Source organism: Haliotis rubra, unplaced genomic scaffold (genome assembly GCF_003918875.1).
Source record: "Haliotis rubra isolate DU_JTF1 unplaced genomic scaffold, ASM391887v1 Scf145, whole genome shotgun sequence".
Lineage (NCBI taxonomy): Eukaryota > Metazoa > Mollusca > Gastropoda > Lepetellida > Haliotidae > Haliotis > Haliotis rubra.
In genome coordinates this window covers 137,929-151,598 of record NW_025765392.1, presented here as the reverse complement: position 1 = coordinate 151,598, position 13,670 = coordinate 137,929, and the positions used below count along the sequence as shown (strand labels likewise).

Sequence of the window (13,670 nt, the reverse complement as noted above, 5' to 3'; positions counted from 1 at the left end):
GTAAGACAGGTTGGGTGAACTTATGAAATGAAATGAATATGAAATTCAAAGATATGTATGTTATATTGAAACAGTTGCCTACTGAGAGATACCAATAGAATGGAAACAATGATACACTAAGTGAAGCCATTAACAATGGTTCATCCAGAGACAGTAAGCACTCAACATGTATCATCCCTGTTGAGCTTCTCTACTATAGGCTGTTGAGGCGAGACTTCTCACCTCTATTACTTGTAAACTGCAAATATTCAATTACATAGGTCCCCAGATATCATTGAATCATGTTTGGCGTCAAGGAGTTTTCCAAGGCAGCCGTTAGATTTTCAAAAGACAGGAAATATAAAGGAAGAGTAGTTCATCTCCCCTGGCAATCATCATGACCTTTCAAAGCTTGGTCTCTCCTTAAAACACTGAATGACAAGAATTGACTGTGCTTCGTCATGTAGTTCTAAAACCACGTTTTGTTACACGAAACTATATAATGAATTACAAAAACATGAAAGTGTCTTGTTGAAACCGTGATCAATCACTCAGAATGTGTTACAGAATCTGACAAGATGGATGTATATATATATATATATAGACAAAGTCGACCTTTGGGCGACATTTGTGCGACCTTTAGGCGACAGCTGTCGCCCTAAGGATATATTTCTGTCGCCTAAATATCTGCATGTCACAACTATGTTCATTTTCCTTAATAACTATTCCAAACTAGATGGTTGGATAGAGGGTCGTCTCAGGACCTTCGGGTGTGCTTCTTTTGTATTTTTATAAAATTTCAGTGCTGTTATTGAAAAAACAAAAATATCATATATATAACGTCTGCGACCTTTCGGCGACACGTGGTTTTCTATAAAATTCTCTAACATGGATATATGTTCAGAAATAAACAATGGAGAAATTATTGTCTAAATATATACTCTTAGGTTTTGTACAGTTTTTTTCAAATATACACATCGTCAAGTGTTCAGCATAACATCACTGTTTCGCTCGCAGTACCTTTCGGCGATTTGCCTTCACGCTCCTGTGCGTCAAAACGTGAAAGTTCAAAAGCGGCAACGTCGAAATGAACACTTAGCTAATAATTCAATAATGTCTGTAGATATTGTGGGAGCTGACAGACAAGACTAATATGCCACCAAGAACACGTTTAAATACTTAAAACATTTCATTCTTCGATCAAAATAACAATGTAATAATCTGTAAATAAATTGAATTCATGTTTCACACGAAGGCCCGTTCACGTTTTGTGTCAAATCGGATCCCCTTTGCTACAGTTTTCGCGCACTACACGAGGTGACTTGGCAGCACAAAGCATTGGGAAATGCATGGTATGTATCGTAATCGGAGTATTTTGTTGAAAACAGCAGCATGTACAATTGTTTCAAAGGCGATGCCTGTCCCATGACACAATCTATTTCAAGATTTCTCAACTGGAAGAAACTGTTTGCTAGTAACTTGATCGCAATTGTGACGTTTCGTATCATGTTGTTTCTTGATCCTCACCTAGGGTTAGACTATCGCTTAGTGTCTGAATATGATTTTTTTATATCAACAAACAAACGCATTATAAATTGAAAGGAGCCCCGGGGAAAACAGAACTTGAGAAAAATCTAGACTTGCTTCATTTAGGGCCTTTAGCATTGCAGAAAGAAGGCAAGGCAGTAGGAAAAAATAATATTGTGGTTCAGGGGACTGTGACACAGACTACAGGGTACAGTAGTTGGCTATAAGTGAGTCATCATTAGTGAAATTTCCATAGACTTACATGTTAATTAACTGTTGCAAGAATAATTTTCATAAATTGAGTAGAAGTTTGCAAACATCTTGGAAATCATCTTCAGCTACGTGTACATAATTTTCTTTCATCTTTTCATTGATTAGTTATCGAATGACACCTGATTAAGCACCATAAATACAACTTTATTTTTATCTCTATCCCATAGACATGTTAAACCTGATTGGTATGTCTAATATATTTTGTTTAAGAAGTTGCAGTCTTCTTAATAATCCTCGAAAATTGAAAGGAAATTATGTGTACAAAGCTGGTAGATAAGTGCTGAAAGCAATTCCACCCAAACTAAATGTATGAAAATTATTCTTGCAAGAGTTAATTAACATGAAAATCTATGTGAATTTCACTATTGATGACTCACTTATGGCCAAACTACTGTAGATCCACAAACCTAAAAGAGCTAATCACAGCTGTATGATTTTATGTTCACTCAGTGGGTGAAATTGACCTTTTACTTTTAGGTGCAGTTCGGTCTTGGCAAAAAAACCCAAAACATCTCTCATTCTGACGCCTGATATTCAGGGTATCAGACTGACTTTTGCACTGATATATTGTTTTCTTATTTTAAATATATATCTACCAACTAATAGATAAATAAACCACCAAAAACAGTCAATAACCATTACTAATTTCAGGAACTAACCAAATCTGTAAGACTTGATTTCAGTAAAATTACTTATAGGCCAAATGTAGACATAGCATAACACATTACAATCGGTTTTATCACCCACACTGCATATTCTGACCATGGGGTAATACTCATTGACATGGGTTTGCTCAAATAATGAGCTGATAGTGCAGTGTTGAGGAAGACTTGTAGTTATAGTTTCATAATGGCACTCTCCATTGTTGCTCTTTGCTGTTTCCTCTGATAGCTGAACTACACATTTTTATATCAGCTACACATTTCCTAAATTGTTCATGCAAAGGAAATATGCATTTGCTCTCTTGACCATAATGTGTTTCAGTTACATTATTGATATCAAGAGTTTCTAACTTTCAAATATAGCTTTTTGTACTCCTGCTTTGAACCCTGCTCCTTTGGGTGTTTATGTGCAGTCTATCTCCTCCACTGGTCTATCAGAGTGAAAATATCAGTGTATAGTGATGAAATGTATATGTTGCACCATTTTCATGCTAATAATAATAATTATCTCCATATGAGTACAAAGATTGTAGCCTACCACCTTATTACCTACAAGTAAAGGCTGTCTGGGTCAAACTTTGTTTGTTTTTAGTAACCTGATACATTTTGTGGCTGATTATGACAAGAATTTCTAATTACCAGAAAACACATTTACTGATGCTGAGAGATCCTAAAAGATAAAAACTTTTCTTGCATTTGGCCCAGGACTATAACCATGTCTGTCCACATGCCACTGCCACTCAGCCAGCATAATTATGAGCAATACATCCTCCCACTCACAGGTTACTCAACTGACAACCATAAATGTTGGTTACGTTGTATTTTTCTGCACTTGGTCCAAACTTGATATAGTTTCAAATGCTAGAGATTTTCCACTTCACTGGTGCACTTGAATCTGTTAATTCAATATTGTGCATGAATACAGTCAGAATTCCCTTTTTGAGCTTTCATAATTCAATGGCAGCTACTCTTATCTTTGTATGCTTAATGCAGGGACATTTCCTCATTTCAAAGTCTAAATCCTGTACATTGTGTAACATAGGAAAGAGGGTAAATACCAGTGGACAGGATAAGATTAACTGAAAATCAAGGATGGATCTCACTAAACACATTAAGACATGTTATAACTTATTGGTTGGTCAATAGACCAACTGTTCCCTATCACAGGGATATGTTATTAGTCTTTTATGGTTTTAAGTTCCTTAGCAGTCAAATTACATAAAAGGGTAATTTTGTTCTCAAAGCGGGTGTTTCTTAAACAAACTATTTCTCTTTTTAAAAATGGAGGTGAAGTTTAACATTTCTTTCAGTACAAATTGTAAGAATTAAAGCCTCTTCCTGTTGTAAGTAACCTTTACAAAGCCATAATAACAGTTTCAGAAATGCCTCTTTGATGCATCTGTTTTAGGTAGTGTGCTATTCATCATTGGTCCATCATCGGCTAATAGTTTGCATTGTCGACTAACACCAACATCTCTGAACAGCACTGGGCAGACAGTATTGATATAAATCATAGAATCGATGATTATTATTATGAATAGTAAATTAAAATAAACCTGAAAGAAATCAACATTTTGTATTACTTGTGAGTTTTACCTTTATGCATGGATGACTAACAAAATCCTGAACATGACTTAGAAGCAACCCATGAATAAAGAGGCATAACTTTGTATATTGTGTGAGTAAAGTGAAACTATGATATTATGGGTATTCTTTAATTCCAATCAAATTGACTTGATGGCACAAGTTTTTTCCTTTGGTCACCCTTCAACTCAAGATCAAAGTTGACATAGACTGTAAAAAGTCAGGAAAGATCTAGCCTGTCTCATAGTTCCTGAACTGCATTATTTTTTACTTCCGTCTATGCCTTTCTGCAATGATAAAGACCTAATTTAAGCAAATCTAGATTTACTTAGTTTCAGGAATCTCCCATCTCACTGGAGCTCCTTTTCAGTTTAAAAGGATTATTTTGATTCTATCAAATTATATATATTCAGAGACTAATTGCTAGTTTCGGATGGTCCTGTTAGACATGGAAATCCTATCCAATCCAGTTTATGCCTGGTAAGTTAATTTTATTTTACAATGGTTTCTGAATATGAAACATTGTAAATTCATAATGTATGTATGTTGTTAGGGTGATAACTAAATCATGTAGAATTTTAAATACTTTATCAGTTCAGAAGAAAAATATTATTTCCTAAGCTCAGTTTTTGAATTTAAGTTCATAATCATTTTTGAGAATAATAGTGTTAACATTTTAATGTTACATAATACAGACAACTATGAGACGGGACCAAGACACGTTGAGCTTGGCAGAGGAGAAATGTGATCTTCAAATTGCAGAATCCGGGGAGTCTCAGGCATTCCAAAGTGAGGAAGTGGTAGGTTATGTGATCCAGAGATCAATACCTTCATGTTACTAGATTTAAGTTGTGAATACCAATTTTACAGCTTTGTTAAATTTATTTCTACCTTAACTAGGGATGTCGCGATACATAAGTTTCATGAATCGACACGTATCACGCGATACTCATGACATGATTCGATATGTATCATGATACCTATTTTAAGCTGCATTATTGTGTAATATTAGTTACATTTTGAACATTAAATATTTTATATTTTATAAAGCGTCCTTGAAAAGATCCACGTTTTCTATTCTCAGAGATTAAAAGTTCTAATTTCCCATCTTTGTGTATGAAAAATAATCATTTATAACTCTCATAACATAAAAACGGATACAATTGCAAAATGTGAACGATACATATTAAAACATGTTTAAATCAATACTTTCAAAACTAAATATCGATAGAGTTTTGAATGCATCAATGATTGTATCATCTTAGAAAAGTATCGATGTATCGTGGCATTCCTAACCTAAACATTGTTCTGGCCTACCTTTAGAATTCGGCACCACAAACTTGCAATACCGATGAAGTAATGCCTCATGAATCTTTGCAATTTGTTTAATCCTTCTCAATATTAGTACAGTTATCTTGAATGGTTGTGTGCCGATCAGTACCGAGTGCAGCAATACATGTTTTAGGTATTATCTCAATACAGGATCTTTTACTATTCATAAAAGTATCAAGCAATTCAAAATGGCCAATAAAGAGATTAATTAATAGACATGGAATAGCCTTATATACAGATAGTCTGTCTCTGATGACATATATGAAAAATTTAAAGAAAAACTGTATATACTCTCATAACAAAGCAGTTCCAGACAAGTATTGTGGTTCTGATCATGGAAATCTTTACAGAAAATGTAGAAATTTTGAAAATTGGCATAATTTGCTCTTTTCAAATATCAATAGGGTAATTTTCAACATTTTGAAGCTTTTTCTATTGACTTTTTGCACTTGATTGATGTCCAAACATTTGCAATTCAAAAATTTATCCCTGCAATAATCATATCTTTTTATAATAGAGATATCATTTTCCTTTTTAGGTTACTATGTATTCATATCTTACCACAGTTTTATAGAGAGCTGATCGTGTCGGAGTGTTTTAAGTAGTGCACACAATTCAGAAAGGATTGGCATTTTTTCAATACAGAGTATACAAATTAACATATTCCCTACATTTTTGTTGTTTGTCTGTTGTCAAACTTTCAATCTTCCATCGGATAATCAGGTGTATTAAAGTTCTGACACCATTATGTTCATATCACTTGAATTGGGTTGGGGGTGGGGATGGGTGGGTTCTCAATTAAATTTGTTTTACATAATTGTATCAGGTGTTTAAATGGGTTGTTGTCAAATGATTCATGTAATTGTTGATACATTTGCATTAATGTTTTGGTGTCTTTCATACACAGGAAATTCAGCAAATGAGAACTGAAGACACCTCTATTCCATGATAGCAGATACATTTTATTTGTTTATCTTTTCAGGATTCAGATGTAGTATCTGTGAGAAAGTACTGACATGTAAAGGTGGATATACTGTTCATCAGCAGATGACTTGAAGTCAAAGGTACCACCAGTTTTAGTAGTGTCTTTCTAGATATCAAGATAGTGAACACCAATAACATATATCATGATACAAAGTCAAGAATGTGTTTATCTCGACTGCTTTATGATATCCCTGGCAGGTCATTAGTAAATCAATCAAGCTAAATTCCATTGTATGCAACTAGGATGTGTGGTCTAAAGGTCTGTGTTGATGATGAATAGGATGTATCTTGTTGACCATCGGGCAACTTCTATATATATATATGTATTAATATTCAGCAGAATGTTGGGTAACACATCATATCTGTTATAATCACAGCCCATTGGGCAACACATCCCATCTATTATTTTTCGCACCTTTGGCCAACACATCCAATCTGTTATTTTACAGACCATTGGGCAACATATATATTCACATCAGACCTTATCAGAGGACCTTTGGGCAACACATCATATCTGTTATCAGCTGACCATTGGGCAACACATCATATATTTTCAATAGACCTGTGGGCAATACATCATATAATCAGTAGACCTTAGGGCAACACATCATATATATCAACAGTAGACCTGTGTGCAACACATCTTATATATATCGCAGTAGACTTTTGGTCAACACATCTTATATATCACCAGTAGACCTGTAGGCAACACATCTTATATATCACCAGTAGACCTTAGGGCAACACATCCTATATATCACCAGTAGACCTTAAGTCAACACATCATATATGTCACCAGTAGACCTTTGGGCAACACATCTTATATATCCCAGTAAACCTTGGGGCAGCACATCATATATATTACCAGTAGACCTTAGGGCAACACATCTTATATATCACCAGTTGACCTTAGGGCAACACATCTTATATTACCAGTAGACCTTAGGGCAACACATCATATATATTATCAGTAGACCTTAGGGCAACACATCTTATGTATTACCAGTAGACCTTAGGGCAACGAATCATATGTATTACCAGTATACCTTAGGGCAACACATCCTATATATCACCAGTAGACCTTAGGGCAACACATCTTATATATCACCAGTAGACCTTAGGGCAACACATCTTATATATGACCAGTAGACCTGTGGAGCAGCGTAATCATATGTATTACCAGTATACCTTAGGGCAACACATCATATATATTACCAGTAGACCTTAGGGCAACACATCTTATATATCACCAGTAGACCTTAGGGCAACACATCTTATATATCACCATTAGACCTTTGGGCAACACATCTTATGTATTACCAGTAGACCTTAGGGCAACACATCATATATATTACCAGTAGACCCGTTGGCAACACATATCACCAGTAGACCTTAGGGCAATACATCATATATATCACCAGTAGACCTTTGGGCAACACATCATACAATCAGTAGACCTTTGGCCAACATCTTTATATATCACCAGTAGACCTTAGGGCAACACATCATATATATCACCAGTAGACCTTAGAGCAACACATCTTATATATCACCAGTAGACCTTATGGCAACACATCTTATATACCACCAGTAGACCTTAGGGCAACACATCATATATATTACCAGTAGACCTTAGGGCAACACATCTTATATATCACCAGTAGACCTTAGGGCAACACATCTTATGTATTACCAGTAGACCTTAGGGCAACACATCATATATATTACCAGTAGACCCGTTGGCAACACATATATCACCAGTAGACCTTAGGGCAATACATCATATATATCACCAGTAGACCTTTGGGCAACACATCATACAATCAGTAGACCTTTGGCCAACACATCTTATATATCACCAGTAGACCTTAGGGCAACACATCATATATATCACCAGTAGACCTTAGAGCAACACATCTTATATATCACCAGTAGACCTTATGGCAACACATCTTATATACCACCAGTAGACCTTAGGGCAACACATCATATATATTACCAGGAGACCAAGGGCAACACATCTTATATATCACCAGTAGACCTTAGGGCAACACATCTTATATATCACCAGTAGACCTTAGGGCAACACATCTTATATATCACCAGTAGACCTTAAGACATCACATCTTATATATCACCAGTAGACCTTAGGGCAACACATCATATATATTACTAGTAGACCTTAGAGGCAACACATGATATATATCACCAGTAGACCTTAGGGCAACACATCATACAATCAGTTTACCCGTGGTCAATACATGTTATATGTCCCCAGTAGACCTTAGGCAACACATGATATATATCACCAGTAGACCTTAGGGCAACACATCCTATATATCACCAGTAGACCTTAAGTCAACACATCATATATGTCACCAGTAGACCTTTGGGCAACACATCTTATATATCCCCCAGTAAACCTTGGGGCAGCACATCATATATATTACCAGTAGACCTTAGGGCAACACATCTTATATATCACCAGTTGACCTTAGGGCAACACATCTTATGTATTACCAGTAGACCTTAGGGCAACACATCTTATGTATTACCAGTAGACCTTAGGGCAACAAATCATATGTATTACCAGTAGACCTTAGGGCAACACATCCTATATATCACCAGTAGACCTTAGGGCAACACATCTTATATATCACCAGTAGACCTTAGGGCAACACATCTTATATATCACCAGTAGACCTGTGGGCAACTTGAATCATATGTATTACCAGTATACCTTAGGGCAACACATCATATATATTACCAGTAGACCTTAGGGCAACACATCTTATATATCACCAGTAGACCTTAAGGCAACACATCTTATATATCACCATTAGACCTTTGGGGGCACACATCTTATGTATTACCAGTAGACCTTAGGGCAACACATCATATATATATTACCAGGAGACCTTAGGGCAATACATCATATATATCACCAGTAGACCTTTGGGCAACACATCATACAATCAGTAGACCTTTGGCCAACACATCTTATATATCACCGAGTAGACCTTAGGGCAACACATCATATATATCACCAGTAGACCTTAGAGCAACACATCTTATATATCACCAGTAGACCTTATGGCAACACATCTTATATACCACCAGTAGACCTTAGGGCAGCACATCATATATATTACCAGTAGACCTTAGGGCAACACATCTTATATATCACCAGTAGACCTTAGGGCAACACATCTTATATATCACCATTAGACCTTTGGGCAACATCTTATGTATTACCAGTAGACCTTAGGGCAACACATCATATATATTACCAGTAGACCCGTTGGCAACACATATATCACCAGTAGACCTTAGGGCAATACATCATATATATCACCAGTAGACCTTTGGGCAACACATCATACAATCAGTAGACCTTTGGCCAACACATCTTATATATCACCAGTAGACCTTAGGGCAACACATCATATATATCACCAGTAGACCTTAGAGCAACACATCTTATATATCACCAGTAGACCTTATGGCAACACATCATATATATCACCAGTAGACCTTAGGGCAACACATCATATATATCACCAGTAGACCTGTGGTGAACACATCATATATATCACCAGTAGACCTTAGGGCAACACATCATACAATCATTAGACCTGTGGTCAACACATCTTATATTGCCAGTAGACCTTAGGGCAACACATCATATATATCACCAGTAGACCTTAGGGCAACACATCTTATGTATCACCAGTAGACCTTATGGCAACACATCCTATATATCACCAGTAGACCTTAGGGCAATGCATCTTATATATCACCCATAGACCCTAGGGCAACACATCATATATATATTACCAGTAGACCTTAGGCAACACATGATATATATCACCAGTAGACCTTAGGGCCAAAACATCATACAATCAGTAGACCTGTGGTCAACACATGTTATATGTCCCCAGTAGACCTGTGGGCAGCAGCATCTTATATGTCCCCAGTAGACCTGTGGGCAACACATGAAATATATCACCAGTAGACCTAAGGGGCAACACATCTTACAGTCAGTAGACCTGTGGTCAACACATCTTATATGTCCCTAGTAGACCTAAGGGCAACACATCTTATATATCACCAGTAGACTTGTGGTCAACACATCATTTATGTTACCAGTAGACCTTAGGGCAACACACATCATACAATCAGTAGACCTGTGGGCAACACATCATATGTATTATCAGTACACCATTGGGTTACACATCATATGTAGTGTATATATACCAAACTCTCTGTAGTTCACTTGACTACAGTCGAATGTAATCAAACTGTGTATCCCTAAAGAGGCTGTTTCACTGATCAGTTTGTAATCTAGGTATATCATATGGGTAAGTTGGGTTTGGTTGTCACACTGTGCACTCAGCTGTAGTATTAAATCATACATACTAAAGGGTTAAGATTTCTTCCTTGCAGTCTGTATTGACTGATGTCAGTTATGATTCAACACTTCAAATGATATGTGTCACCTAGATAGATAAAAATTACAGAAATGACAGATCATGTTTGTATTCTACAGTGTCGGTACATACTGTATGTTTTTCTAGATTTGTGGGTTTCATTGAGTAGTCAATGCCAAAATTGTTTACATTTCAAACCTCAAGCTGAACTTATGTGCTCTAAATGTAATTTCTGTTTATCAAATACACAACAAAACTCTTAAATCTGAAAACATACCATGTCTTTTTCTAACTGAATAACTAACCCTTAGCCTTTAGCAGTGCTAGAACTTGGCTGACATACTGCTGACATATGTCATCAACTGGTTCCAATTGCATCGTGCATGACATGTAGGAGATTTGGAGAAAAATCTCTCAGCCAATTGTATGCAGAATTTTATGAAGTTTGGTTTAGAAGTTAAAGCGAATCAGATCGTTCCTTTTTTACATATTTTCAGTTGGGACCTTTGTTATACAAAAACTAATGCTGCCATTTTTGTCAATCAAAATGTTGTTTTAATTAAAATGTCTCTTTTGTTCAATTACTTTCTTGTTGCTTTGATTATTTTATCATTGCCGTAATAATTTCTCTGTGTATATACCAAAACATGTGTATGTTGCTGCATATTAATATTGTCAATGTTTTGTTTCGTCATTATTTCACTTGTTTGATAAACACTAAGCAATAAAGTTAACCAGTATCTATCTGGACATCCTCCCACCTTTCCCTTTCTCTGTGGTATTCAGTCTGTATCTCGCTTAATGAAAGCTTACTACTACTAGGGTTGATGGTAGGAGGGGTAGTAGCCTAGTGGTTTAAGCGTTAAACTTGTCATAGCTAAAAACTAAACTCACTCACTACTAGTGTGCTGACCCTCATTTCACTCATAGACAGTGGCAGTCCTCCCATTCAATTTTTCAGCCATGTTGTTACCAGATTAAAGTTTCCTGAATACTCAAGGCTTCATCTTTATAGAACTATTTCTATTCTACGTTATAGCAAACTTAATTTAATGACTATAGATTGTTATATTGTATATTGCATTGATTAGAAACTAACATATACTACTCACACTTTGCTAAGGATCACATAAAATTCCCAACTATACTTACACATAGATTTATAATTTGAAATTGTATACATTTAAAACTGGATAAATAATACTATAGTAACCCTTCTTTAGGCAAACAGCTACTTTAGTCTAACCTTATGCACTTGATACATGGTTAACCATAAAAATGGTTTTAATGGCACCAATCAACCATTTTGCAAATCATGGAACGAGTCATTTACAAACAAACAACACCTGTCAATAGCAGGTATGGGATCCACAAGATGAAATGACATACTGAAACCTAGGATCCATGCTTACAATAAGCTTAGATATTTAAACCAAATTTGATCCCACATTATAGTTTTCTGTTGAATCAATGATTTGATCCTTAGCAAAGTGTGAATAGTATATTTAGGCCACAAGTCCTCATAATGATAACAAATTAGCTAAATCTTAAAATGGCAAATGTTTACTTGTCCTAATAAAACCTTAAGTTGGGGAGTTGGGTAAAGACTATAGGACTAGAAGCTGAGTGATGATACTCACTGTACATTGATGTTTAGCATAATTTTGAAAACTTTGTTATATTTCAGAAGCGAGAGACCATTCAGTCATTTCTACAGATTTCCAAGCACGAATGCTCTTATGTTCAGCTGAGAAAAATGATGAACAAGCAGAAAATACAGCAGCAAAGGACAAGGAAGAGATGGCACACATTTTAAGAATGAAATTAACTTAATAAATATTCAGATCATTTCTAAGGGATGTTACATTTGGGAATTCACTTTTCCAGTATAGTACAGATACTAGTACTTTGCTGGTAGAGGGTGGAGTGAATCCTTGTGTGATTTGAACCAACCCTCTAAAGGTGAAACACCTTATCCTGGAACAACATTGTTAGCAATTTAACCTGACAAATGTTAGTCAAGGTCTCGATCAGAGAAGTGTAAATGCCACAATTACAATTTTTTGCAAAGTTATGCAAATAAGAATGTCAAAACTATTTGGTTTAATAAATAGTAATTATTAAACTTACAATTTTTTCTTGTTCCTATCATTGGTTCGCACTGGGGTGGAATGTGGCTCCATTTTCCATGGTGGAGTCTCGAAGCTGATTTGGAAAAATAAAGGGTATGGGGTGGTAGCACTTGTGGATCCAGTCGGTGATGGGCTGTGTTTAGATGGTATTCAGACCAGACATCAGGCAAATATCGGTGTTGGAGCCCCAGTTTATTCAGGAGTCGTCTGGTATGCCTCAGTGTATGATAAGAATACTGGAATAGTCCTGAATGGCTCAAAATGGGCTGCGTTTAAATGGGTATTCAGACCAAATATCAGGCAAATATCAGTGTCGGAGCCCAAGTTTATTCAGGAGTCGTCTGGTATGCCTCAGTGTATGATAAGAATACGGGAATAGTCCCGACTGGCTCACAATGGGCTTTGGTTAGGTGGTATTTAGACCAGACATTTGGCAAATATCCGTGTCGGAGCCCCAGTTTATTCAGGAGTCGTCTGGTATGCCTAAGTGTATGATAGGAGAACCGGAATACTCCCGACTGGCTCAAAATGGGCTGTATTTAGATGGTATTCAGACCAGACATCAGGCAAATATCCGTGTCAGACCCCAGTTTATTCAGGAGTCGTCTGGTATGCCTCAGTGTATGATAAGAATACTGGAATAGTCCTGAATGACTCAAAATGGGCTGCGTTTAAATGGTATTCAGACCAGACATCAGGCAAATATCAGTGTCGGAGCCCTAGTTTATTCAGGAGTCGTCTGGTATGCCTCAGTGTATGATAGGAGA

At 36.3% G+C, this 13,670-nt stretch overlaps 1 long non-coding RNA gene across 1 annotated transcript; it reads left to right on the top strand.

The window, feature by feature from the left end:
* Positions 1-4,784: 4,784 nt before the first annotated feature.
* On the top strand, positions 4,785-12,684 carry LOC124269472. Its single transcript, XR_006896518.1, has 3 exons — positions 4,785-4,825; positions 6,340-6,421; positions 12,459-12,684. It is a non-coding gene; the product is annotated as an uncharacterized LOC124269472 (long non-coding RNA).
* The last annotated feature ends 986 nt before the right edge of the window (positions 12,685-13,670 follow it).